Source organism: Pipistrellus kuhlii, unplaced genomic scaffold (genome assembly GCF_014108245.1).
Source record: "Pipistrellus kuhlii isolate mPipKuh1 unplaced genomic scaffold, mPipKuh1.p scaffold_m20_p_12, whole genome shotgun sequence".
Lineage (NCBI taxonomy): Eukaryota > Metazoa > Chordata > Mammalia > Chiroptera > Vespertilionidae > Pipistrellus > Pipistrellus kuhlii.
Window position 1 is genome coordinate 14,820,053 of NW_023425427.1, and position 13,026 is coordinate 14,833,078.

The 13,026-nt window shown below is 39.7% G+C and overlaps 1 protein-coding gene across 1 annotated transcript in view; it reads left to right on the top strand.

Annotated features, from left to right (window-relative positions):
• GABBR2 (gamma-aminobutyric acid type B receptor subunit 2) overlaps positions 1 to 13,026 on the top strand; it is a 304,115-nt gene that overhangs the window by 108,993 nt on the left and 182,096 nt on the right. The gene's annotated exons all lie outside the window — the stretch shown is intronic.

Consider the following 13,026-nt stretch of genomic DNA (forward strand, 5'->3'; position numbering starts at 1 on the left):
TTCATGTACAAGCTCGCTCTCTCTTTCTTTCTCTCTCTCTCTCTCTCCCTTTAAAGAGCCCTGGAGAGTTAGTCAGAACTAACAAATAAGGAAACTGAGGCCTAACAGACTACTGGTGGACTTGCAATGGATACACAGAGGAACTGGGTCTTTGTGCTCCATAGCCACACTTCTATTTTCATTTCCTTATATCTAGTTCCCAGCCCCAGCCCCACTGGTCTAGAATGACCTCCTCTGCCTCACTGAAGAAAACCTCATATTCTTGCAAAGCACCTTTGAGTCTTTTATCTTGATTCAACTTAATTTTCCCAGGACTGACCATGAAGCAAATCTCAGAGGTCTAGGGTCCAACATCTCTTCCTTCCTTATGGAAGGCATTGGCTCACTAGAGTACACTGAACCTAAGATGACCCCTTCTTTTGGAGCTCTGATGCCCCTGAGATTTAGCCTTCCCTCTGAAAGGGGAAGAAGTCGTGCTAGGAGAACTGAGGACAGTGGGCAAGACTCCCTGGAGGATGTGGCTATGAATAGGCTTGGACAGGTGAGTAGGAAGTGGCCCTGGAGAGATGGGAGGATCCCGCAGGTGAATATGCTGAGTCTTCTTCCACTGCAAGCATTGAGTTGGGCCCCAGCATATGTTTCCCTCCATAGATGCTATTTCAACCTATCAACTAATTAAAGGTTCTAAATTGACATGAGGAGTCATGAGTTTTGCAGTGTGGTAATTAAAAGGCAGTTGGCTTCACAGCTGTGATCACACGAGAGTGCTTCTTACCCCTAAAGACGTCAGCTGAAAGCCAAGTGCAAAGGAGCTGAGGAAACCAAAGAGGTTTCCAATGTAATTTGTTAATTTCCTGCATTTGTCACCTGCACAGCTGTGAGAGGGAAATGGAATATTCTACCAGAAGTGGAAGAGAAAATTAAAGACATACATTCTAATTGTACACAATTAGACAAGCAATATGATCATTTTTTAAAATTAACAAACCATTTAAAAATCACTGGATTCAAATTTAGAAGGCCTAATTTAGAATTATGTCTCTGCCTGGGGGCAGCCATGTCTCTATGAGCAAAACCTGTCAGCCATGTCTCTATGAGCAAAACCTTTCTCATCTGTAAAATGGGTATGTTCTCCCACTCTGCCTTTTTTGAGGTATCATTGAAGGAAAGAGCCTTTAATATGCCTTTCATAATTGTAAGAAATCCCATCTAATCGCATAACTTCTAACTCTAGAAGTTGGGTGCCTGGGCTCTTTCCGACCTCACAATCACCCAGAGACAGGAGTGTGACCCCCTGGTTTACAGAGAAGGAGGGAGATCCCAAAGGTTCTCCAAGTAACGTTCTCCAAGTTGCCTAGTGAGTAGCGGGGCTGGCATTTGGACCCAACCTATTCAAACTGAACTCCTAAATTCTTATGGACCAAACCGCTCTCTCAGCACTGACTTGGTTTTGCTGTTTCATTATTTGACTCCCATTTTTTACTTAAAAAAAAAAAAAAGATTTGAGGAAGTAATATTTGTTTCCCAATCTTCTTTAAATGAAATAATGATAGAAATTTTGAAGAGAGGAGTGAAGAAGTAAACAAAAATCACAGAATGACACATAACCAAAAAAATGTATCTTAGAGACCAAAAAATTAAATTATTTTACTATTTACAAATAAATAAAAGCCATTTCTTCAACTAAGTGATGGGCAGTTGGATGTTGGCTTTGTTATTACTCCTTCAACTGAGCATCCATATTTTATATGCTTATCTGTGTAGTTTATGTTTTATAATAGAAATTTGAAAAGAAAAAGGTGAAGAATTTTCTCTTAAATAAAAAAAAAATCAAATATACCTATGAGTTTGGTTTCATATAACTGAATTGGACTATTTTGGGGAATCAAAAGCATAATAAATCATGCATGCAGAGTGATTGTTTTTCTTTTAAGCAAATTTTATTTTTTTATTCTTCCTCCTTTTAAATGTCCCAGTTGCTTTCTCAGCTTTTATCCAACTGTCTCCCTAAGAAGCAGCGTGGCATGTTTGAGAGAGAACTGCATGCCAAGAACAAAAGACCCAAGTTCAAGCCCTTGCCTTGCCACTTGCTAGCATGTGAGTTTGAGCAAGTCACTTACCCTCTCTGCGCTTGTTTCCTCATCTATTAAATGAGGATAATAGGGTCTATTCTACCTATAACATGGGTTTTTGTGAAGGTCAAAGTTAGACTAAAGAAGTGAATGTGTTTTGGAAATTGTTTTTCACCGAGAAGCATGGAAGTCTATGGAATGAGCGAAGGCTTGTGAAGTCAGAGTCTCTGCTCTGCCAGTTGCTTGCTGTGCGACCAATGCAAGTGACTTTGAGCCTGTCTCCACATCTGAAAAATGCAGATCACAGTAGTATCTGATCACAGGGTTGTTTTGTACATTAAATGAGAGCGTGAATGCTCACCCCACTCTCACTGTGCAGTAACTTCAGGGAGTCAAATATCCAAGCTCACATCCCAACCAAGTCCCTTGCTAGTTGTACCTGCCTGAGCCTGTTTCTTTGCCAGGACACAGATATAGTAATGCTTTCTATGCCTCCCTCACAAAAGGCTCTGAGTTCCCAATAGGAATATGGACATGGGAGTGGGTGGTAAAAGCTGAACTACTGTGCGCCTCTGAGTGAGTCAACACTAAACCTCAGCAGTGGAAGGAGAGATGAGTGTGCCCCAAGTGGTTCCAGCCCAACTCTCTCTCTCACTAAAGAGGTTTCAAGCCTTAGAGCAAATCTACGCACGATGCTTAAGCAGGCCCTTTGTGGGAGTCAAGAACTCACCCGAATGCCAGGCATTCATTTTCCCCTCATTTCCTTGGGAGGTGCTTTGCAGCCGCTCCACGTCACATTAATCTCACAGGCATCTACGTTGAGGCACTTTGTGTCCAAACAGTGTTTCTCCAAGGCTTGAGCGCAGCGGTGACCTGGCACAGACCTGAAGTGGACCCGAGTTCCCAATGCACACAGCGCGGTGCCTTTGTACACATCCTGGCACTGGCCACACACAGGGTTTTGTCAGAAGCTTCCTGAGAAAGTTGTGTTCCATTCATCGTGGCTGAAAGGGACCCTAGATGACAAATACCTCCCTTATTTAATTACAGAAACAGTCAGCAAACCCATGGAAAAAGATGAAACTGAGCAGAGAAAAGAGCAAGCCTCAATCATTTCTCCCCTCTCCCATCTGGCTGGAGTTCCTCACCTAGGAGTTAGCAAATAGAGCTGCTCCTGGCTATACTTGCCACTGAAAAATGGTTTCTTTCCGCAGAAAACTTAAACTCCGAGGCCCAAACCAGCTAAAGAATGAATTGCATTTAGGCAACAATTCATCAGTGGCTGGGAAGTTAATCAAGATTCTGAGGTTGGGAGGTATATTTACATTTTTTATCCAGGTTTATATCTGCAAAGAGGAGTGAGACACAGCAGCAATTATCTGAATAAAATCAGATTAAATGAAACATACACCCACACAAAACTAACTCCTTAATCATTTCCCTCAATTGTTGGAGAGAGAAGCATAAATGTGGTTGCAAGGAACCTTTGAAATCTTTGGTCCAATCCATCCTTTTCAGAAATGAGAAAAATAGACACCTACCGAGGGAAAATGATTTGCCCTGTTCTCACAGTCAGAGATGCAGCTAAGCCTGGTTCCCCAGGTCCCTAAAGTGGCTTTGTAGTTGCCTCAGCTCTCTACTTCCCTCTACCCGTGGGCACTTCATGTTCAACATGCAGACCCCAAATCATCACAAGATGCTTTGTGGCAGGCCAGAGCTTCCCACCCAGAGAGAGATGCTAATTGCTCTCTTCCCATTCCACTTACTGATTAAGAGTGCATCCCCCAGCCCTGACCGGTTTGGCTCAGTGGATAGAGCGTCGGCCTACAGACTGAAGGGTCCTAGGTTCGATTCCAGTCAAGGGCATGTACCTTGGTTGCAGGCACATCCCCAGTATATGCAGGAGGCAGCTGATCAATGTTTCTCTCCAATGTTTCTAACTATCCCTCTCCCTTCCTCTCTGTAAAAAAAAAAAAAAAAAAAAAAAAAAAAAAAATTAATAAAATATATTTTTAAAAAAGAATGCTTACTTAAAAACAAAAAGTGTGTCCCCCAGAATCTCCAGGATCAACTGTTCCCACCATGGAAATGTGCCATGTTGGAGAGAATCTGGAAGCCTTGGAATAAACCACCTCTTCCCTATGTCACCAGGTCTCAGAAGGAGGAGCAAGACCTAGATCATTTTCCTATATCATCTGGGACTGACAGCCCAGAGCTGGTTGAAGAGAACTAGGTATGAAGTCAAAAGACCAGCTCCATATTTTTCATACTGACCTTGCATAGCTGTCACCTTTCTGGGCCACAGTTTCTTCAGCTGTAGAATGGATGGCAATGCCTACTTCAAAGAACCAAAGGGCCCTAAGATTCACTGACATTCCAGAAGTTTGGAAGCATCACTGATTATAAAGTGGATGGAGCTGGATTGAGAAAATCCTACCAAACTTTGCCTCCTGGAATTCTGAACCTTGCCTCATAAAATAACAATCATCCTAAAAATAATAAGCAGACCTTTTCTTCTTCTTCTCTTCACCCTCCCCCAATCTGAGATTGAGAACCCAGCTTTTTTTATCAATCAGGAAATTGGACAGCTATGCCTCTACTCACAATTGTTGATCTTGAAGGCAACCAAGATGCTTTCTCTTTTCATTCTCATCTATCTTTCTAAATTTAGACAGAGCCACAAATTCCTAAGGGGGACAATTGGATAGGAAGAGGACAGGAGGGGCACTAGGAGTGCATTGTATCCTGGGAAGCAGAAACTTCCTAAGTTTTATGGGCAAGAAAGAAAAACCCTCCAGCAATGTATGATTTGATGTGCTGTGTTGATCCAGAGTACAAGGGAATCAGGCTCTGAAAGAGGAAAGGTCACCTTAGTGATGTAGAACAGCATAAGAGAGCCTGCTGGACACCAAAATCTGTGCTCAAATACTTAGTCTCCAGTCTTCTGAGAAACATACTCAATTGCAGTATAAGTAGACAGAAAACAAGGCCAATGACAATTTGCATAGTGTATCCTTTAATAAGTCACGTTTGAAAAGATCTGCTTGTTTTTGAGGATGAATGCATTGAAAACACCTAACAGTCATCCTTTGAAAAGTGCTAAAAATGATCAAAGGCACACAATACCCAGAAGAAGCATAGGAAAAGTCTACCTCTGAAAATGATCTATTGTAGGATAAAGAAGAAAAGTTTAGAAAGATGTTTGGTAACCACAATCATATGCAGAAAAAACATGGTCTCCATGAACTAGCCTGAGATAAGGGGATGGGGTGAAAAGGGATATGATCATAAAAAAATTACTGGGAAACTAAAAATGTCAATAATACAATAAAAATATGTTAGAGACAGTAAAGCTTAAAACTGAGGCTGTTGAAAAGCAAATCAGCAAACCCGCAGAACAAAGAACCTGAATGGCTAACATGTTTATATATTGCAGTCATGGTTGCAAAGTCAAGTGCTAATGAAATGCCACCTTATTCTTGAAAGATTAGAAAGTCAGATAAGCCCAGCCAGCATGGCTCAGAGGCTGAGTGTCGACCTATGAACCAGAAGGTCAGGGCACATGCCCAGATTGCAGGCTTTATCTCCTGTGTGGGACATGCAGGAGGCAACCAATCAATGATTCTCTCTCATCATTGATGTTTCTATCTCTCTCTCTCCCTCTCCCTTCCTCTCTGAAATCAATTAAAAATATTTTTTAAATGTTTGGATAGAACATGATGAGATGAAAACCTTGTGCCCTGCTACTGGGACAGTAAATGGTATAGTCATTTCACCAGAAATTAGTGAAACTCAACGTACTCATACCCTGTAACAAAAGGAAATAAAATAAGATGCTCTTCCAGAATGCAGAGGACAAGAACCAAGAAATGAAGTCATGGAAGAAAATGTGACAGATAAGGATTTGGAGAATGAAAAGACAACACAGATAATCAGGTGTTCTGGAGGACAGAAAAGAATATATATTATATAATACAAATATATATATAGTAAGTATGGTATTATATATTACATATAATACTATATATAGTATATATTTTATATTATATATAATAAATAGTATATATTTATATGTTTGTGTATATTTTATGAATTAAAAACTTGGGTGTATAGATTGAAGGACTTCTTGTGTTCTAGGAAAATCAAGAGTGCCACAGCAAGCCCTAGCTAGATTGGCTCAGTGGATAGAGTCTTGGCCTGTGGTCTGAAGGGTTCCAGGTTTGATGCTAGTCAAGGGCACATGCTTGGGTTGTGGGTTCAATCCCCAGTAGGGGATATGCAGGAGGCAGCCGATCAATGATTCTCCAGTATTCTGAGAGAGTTGATGTTTCTATATCTCTCTCCCTCTCCCTTCCTCTCTGAAATCAATAAAAAAAAAATTTTTTTAAAGAGTGCTACAGCTAGAGCTATCTTGGCAAAATTTATAATTCTAAGAAAAAAGAAAAATTTTTGTTTTAGCATCCAGACAGAGAAAACTAGATACCTACAACTGAACAACAATCAAACTAGCCCCGATTTCTCCTTTGCATCACTTCATAATTTCAAGGGAGAAAGTGATAGTTTAAGGATTGTATACCCAGCTAAATTCTACCATGTGTCAAACAAATAGAGGCTCATTCTGGGCAAGTTTTCAATCCCACACTATTTTTCAGAATATTAAGTGGTACTCCAGAAGGTTGAAACAAGAAGCAAGGTTAATATATCCAGAATGGAGAAGAGTAGATATATAATCTGAGTATCAAAGGAGACAAAGGAAATAAAAAGAAAGCCTTGAAAAGAGTAAGACTGCTAACAAGATGATAAATGCAAAACCAAGTATTCATTACATTAATAAGCGTATATATTTAAAATTCATTCACGTATTCTTTTCAAGAAATACACTTAAAACAATCTTAACAGAATACCAATAGGAGAATCAGTGCTATGACAGGCAATGCAAAAATAACGTAACAGTTTCAATATTAATACCAAGCAAGATATAATATAAAACAAAACAATAAAATGACAAAGGGGTTTATTTTACCTTGAAAAATATTTTAATCCTCTGTTTACTCAATGATTATATATTAAGTACCTGATATTTGTATTAGGCAAGTGTATGCATTGCTGAAAAATAACAGTATAATTGTAATGATCATTTATGCTCAAAACAACATAAAATCAAAAGATGTAAAGCAAAAACTGTTGAAATACAGGGTGGAGCAAAAGTAAGTTTACAGTTGTGAATATGTGAAACAGAGTTTATTCTTGTATTATTATTTGTTATTCATTGTATTATTTTTTCCATACAACTGTAAGCCTGCTTTTGCCCCACCCAGAAATTGTGAGAGACAATGGAGAAAGATTTAATAATCTTTCAGTTTTTGATAGGTTAAGTAAATAAAAATATAAAACATGTGATAATATAATTGGTTAGTTTGGTTTTATTGCTTATACATAAGTAATCTGATAATTTTTATAGTTTACAACTAGAGACTCCATCTGTTTTTCCAGCCACCATAGAACTTGTACAGAAATTGATTGTATAATAGGCCACAAAAGAAATCTCAATAAAGTCCAAAAACAAACACTCTACATGCCAAATTCTCAAAACAATGCAATAAAACTAGAAATAACAGCACTATAAAATAAATGTAAAACTACTCTCAAATAAATCCTTGTTTTAGGGATTTAACTCAAAGCCACAATCACAGTGAATATAGAAATAGACTCAATTGTGTGAAATAAGGCCAGAGAGTCAGAAAGGTTAAGTCTGTCAAGTTTAAGGCCCTTAGCAACAGGCCTTGTGTTTCAAGATGCTGAGTGATTGTGCTGGGGGAGGAAGGTGGAGCAAGTACATACAAGGCAGGGGAACAGCCATCAGGAGGAGAAAGCACTAGTATGAGAGTTCTTTAGACCTGGATTTGAGTCCTGATTCTCTCTCTTTCATTGACCACTGTGGTTATCTCAATATCTTCCCATTTCTGGGTCTCAGCCTACTTATTCAAAACTAAAGGTGTTAACCTGTCAGAATGGCCATCAGCAATAAATAAAAAATGACAAGTTATAGTAAGGATGTGGTGAAAAGGGAAGCTTTGTGCACTGTTGGTGGAGCCACTAGCAAAAATGTTTGGAGTTTCCTTTAAAAATTACAAATAGATCTGCCTTGGGCTTTGACCAGGTGGTTCAGTTGGTTGGATCATTGTCCCATACACCAGAAAGTTTGTGGGTTCAATCTCAGTCAGTTGTGTATGGGAAGCAACTGCTCCATGTTTCTCTCTCATATTGATGTTTCTCTCCCTACCATCCATTCCCTTCCTTCCTTCTCTCTCTAAAGAAATCAGTTTTAAAAAACCACATACCCTTGGGTGAAGATTTAAAAAATTAAAAATATATAAAAAATGAAAATGGATTTGCCTTAATGACCCAGCGATTCCACTTCTGAGTATATATCTGGGGAAAAACAGAACACTAACTCAAAAGAATATATGCATCCCTATGTTCATAGCAGCATATTTTACAACTAGAGGTCCAGTGCACAAAATTTGTGCAGGGGGGGTGCAGTGGGGGTGGGGGGAGATACCTTGAGGGATGTACAACTGCCCATTTAGGCATGATCCTAGTGGGATCGGGCCTAAATGAGCAGTCAGACATTCCTCTCACAATCCAGAACTACTGGCTCCCAACACCTTTCCTGTCTGCCTGCCTGATTGCTCCTAATTGCTTCTGTCTTCCAGCCTGATCACCCCCTAACCACTCCCCTGCCAGCCTGATCGATGCCTAACTGCTCTCCTGCCAGCCCAATTGCCCCCAACTGCCCTTCCCTGCTGTCCTGGTAACCCCCACTGCACTTCCCTGCTGGCCTGGTCACTCCTAACTGCCCTCCCCTACTGGCCATCTTGTGTCCATATGGGAGTGGCCATTTTTGACCACATGGGGATGACCATCTTGTGTGTTGGAGTGACAGTCAGTTTGCATATTACCTCTTTATTAGTTAGAATAGCCAAAAGATGAAAGCAATCCAAGTGCCCTTCAATAGATGAGTGGATAAAAAAGCTGTAGTATATACAATGAAATATTACATGGCCATAAAAAAAGAATGAAGCTTGGCCGAGTGGCTCAGTAGTTGAATGTCAAATTATGAACCAGGAAGTCATGGTTTGATTCCTGGTCAGGGCACATTCCTGGTCAGTGATTCTCTCTCATCATTGGTGTTTCTCTCTCCCTTCTTCTCTGAAATCAATAAAATTTTATTTTAAAAAGAATTAAATCTAGCTGGGACTGGTTTGGCTCAGTGGATAGAGCGTCAGCCTGTGGACTGAAGGGTCCCGGGTTCGATTCTGGTCAAGGGCATGTACCTTGGTTGCGGGCACATCCCCAGTAGGGGGTGTGCAAGAGGCAGCTGGTCGATGATTCTCTCTCATCGATGTTTCTAACTCTCTATCCCTCTCTCTTCCTCTCTGTGAAAAATCAATAAAATATATATATATAAAAAAAAAGAATGAAATCTTACCATTTGGTGAAGCATGCATGTACCTAGAGGGTATTATGCTCAATGAAGTAAGTCAGTCAGAGAAAGACAAATACCATATACTTTCACTTACATGTGCAATCTAAAGAACAAATGAAATGAACAAACAAAATTGAAACAGATGTAGAGACAGAGAGTGAACTGGTGAATGCCAGAAAGGAGCAGGGGACACTGGGTGAAAGAAGTGAAGGGATTAAGAAATATAAATTAGTAGTTACAAAATAGTCACAGGGAAGTTAAGTGAAGATTAGGGAATATAGTCAATAATATTGTGATAACTATGTGTGATGCCAGTGGGGGTACTGAAAATATCTAGGGGAACACTATGTAAAGTATATGACTGTCTAATCACTAAGCTCTATGCCTGAAACCAATACAAAATAAAACTGAAAGAAAGAAAAGCTAAGGGTGTTGATCTATATCAGGGGTTCTCGACCCTCCTTGGGCATCACAATCACCTGAGAAGTTTTAAAATAATACCGATGCCAGCCCTTGCACCCAGAGATTCTGATTGAGTTGGTTTGGAGTGGAACTAAGTATAATTTTTTAAAATCTTCCAATGTGATTCCAATGTGCAGCCAGGGTAGAGAATCCCAGAGCTATGTGATTTTGCAGGTTTCTCCAATCCAGCAGTGCTAGTAGGCATCTGAAGTCTTTGCCCATGGAAGGGAGTTTTAGGAGGTGAAAGCCAGAGGAGCAGCGAGGCCAAGCCATGTAATCCAAGTGTGCATTATCTCAAATCATGCAGAAAATGTCAACGCCAGTTAATATTTTGCACCCAACATGATTTAGACCCGGGGCATATATTGTACTCCAAGCCCATTGTAAACACAATGAACCATTTATTCACTGAACAGTAACCACTATAATTACCTACAGGGCAAACATATGAGGTTGTTCAAGCAACAATTAATTGTGGACCTGGAACTAATGGGACAATAATGGCAAAGTATCAACCAGAGTGTGATTGAGAAATCGCATCAGAAAACCAACATTTTCCAAAATGTATTAGGGACGCATTTTGGGGGGATGTGACGGCACATACACCATTGCAGGCCCTGAAATAGTTGCTCTCTGGTTTTTCTAATAGCTCCTTCTTGTGCTGGTAGCTCTAGGAGGCTCGAATGGTCGTTTTAACATTGAAAAAAAAATTATGAACATTGGGTTTTTGGGGACTGCGGAGCTTCTTTTTGTGGAGCTCACTATGGGATCTCAAGATCACATGCATGCTGGAGTGCTGATCCTGTTTGGGTTTTAAGGTCCTCTGTGAATCTGATAGAAGCAGTGGATCCTCTTTTTAGAAAAATTTGTGTCTGTCTGCACATAGACACCCACACAAGCTTTTTCTTACAGTGTTTGGGGAGCTGGTAGACATCTTAAAGCCCCTCTCTGTCCTCTCTACGTCATGATTCAGCCTCTGTTTGCATACCTCCAGACACAGGGGTCTCACTACTTTAAATAGCAGGCTTTTCATTGCTGAACCACTCAGAATGATAGTGTTCCTCAATCTGTCCAGCTGGGATTCTCCTCTCTGTAGGCTCTTCCCATTTGGGCCTTATTGTAATTTTAAACAGCCACACTATCCTTGACCTTTACCAATCTAGGGATGACGTCCCTGTCTCTGAGGATCTTAAAAATTGGTTCTTATAGGGGCTCTTTAGTTCCAGGTGAGCTGTTTGGTGTGTGTTCAGCTTCACACACCAACAGTGTAGGTGCTGAGGGGACACAGGAGATCCAGGGATCCTGGGTAGTGGCTGTCGACCCTCTGAGACAGATCAGGAAAAGGGACAAGATCTCCACTGCCCCCACTCTGCCAGTCTCAGGGCAAGAAGGCGGGAAGGATGCTTCCTCAGGTTTCAAGAGCATCTTCAGCTGGTGCTTGAGGGTGCCAGGATGCTATTTCCTTGGATGCTGAAGTTGGACTCTGAGAAGTATTAGATCTGGAGCTGCTACTGGGAAGTTTGGGACGGAAGCTGGTGGTAGCAAAGAGTGAGCTTGCTTTAACCATGCTCTTTTTGGATCAAAGTTTTAAATGAAACAAATGAAGGAAAGAAAGGAATGAACTGAGAGGGAGGAAGGGAAACAGAAGGAAGAAGGGAGGGAAAGATGACAGATTAGAAGAAATCATGAAGCAGTTTTTATAATCTCAGAGTGGGAAATACAACACCAAACCTGAAGACATAAAATTTAAAAGTAGATAAATTCAACCACATTTTAAAAAAAAACTTCCATATGGCAGAAGACACTATAAAAAACATCAAAAGAAAAGATATACAAACTGGGAGAGAAATTAGTAACTTATATTACAAAGGGCTAATTTCCTTAATCTAAGAGATTATTTCTACCAGTTGATCCAAAATATGAGTCCAGTTGGAAAACAGGCAAAGGATGCCAATTGCTCTCAAACATAGAAAGAGATACTCACTCTCACTAATAATAAGGTAAATTCAAATTAGAACTATAAGATACCATTCTCCCACAATCACACAGCAAAAATAAAAAAAGTTGATAGGCATCTTCTGTGGATTAGGCCAAGGGAAGGGAGAGCAGAGATCAGAGGAAATGTTAAGGAAGAGGTGACATTTAAGCTAGGCCTTGTAGAACATCATTAAAATCCAATTTAGCAACTTACTGGCACTTGAAAGAAAAAGAAGAAATAATAAGAGGGAAGAGGGGCAGATTTGACTACTTAGTGTAAATTAAAATACACGCACAAAATGGGAAAGCAAACGAACTGGGATACTTACAGCAACCGGAACAGTCTGAGTTTGAACGTTATACTAGTACATTTAAAAGTCTTCATTCAACTCAATAAGAAAAGCATTAAAATACCACTCAGAAAATTAAATTCCTGAAATAGAACATACTACTGGTTAATGACCACATGGAAAAAGATAAACATTATGCATAACCAAGGATCGCAACATGATTCTAGTTTTTCAGGGATAAATCATTATAAAGTTAAAATAATGTTTTAATTCATCTGTTGACAAGAATGTGGTAAAATTGGTTCTCTAATCATACCTGGCTAGTGGGTCTATAAATTAATACAATCATTTTTGGAAGTAAGGATCAAGTCTTTAAAATCACATATCCTTTATCTGGGAGATTCTATATCACAGACTTTTATCCTATAGAAACAGACTGAAATTTAGAAAAAAACACTTCTGTGCACAAGGATACTTGCAGAGTAATATGGCAATAATGACAAATTAGAAATATTCTAAATGCCTCCCAATTAGAGATGATTCAATAAATGATGTTTATTTACTAGAATATTATACAGGTGTGAAAATGTTTACAAAGAGTTTTTAATAGGATGTCTGAATACTTGTAAGATAATGTTAAATGTGTGTGGAGTGGAGGGAGGGAAAGAAAAACAGTTCAATTACATATGTGAAATGACCTCCGGATTTTTTTTTTTTTTAATTAATGTGCATGGGA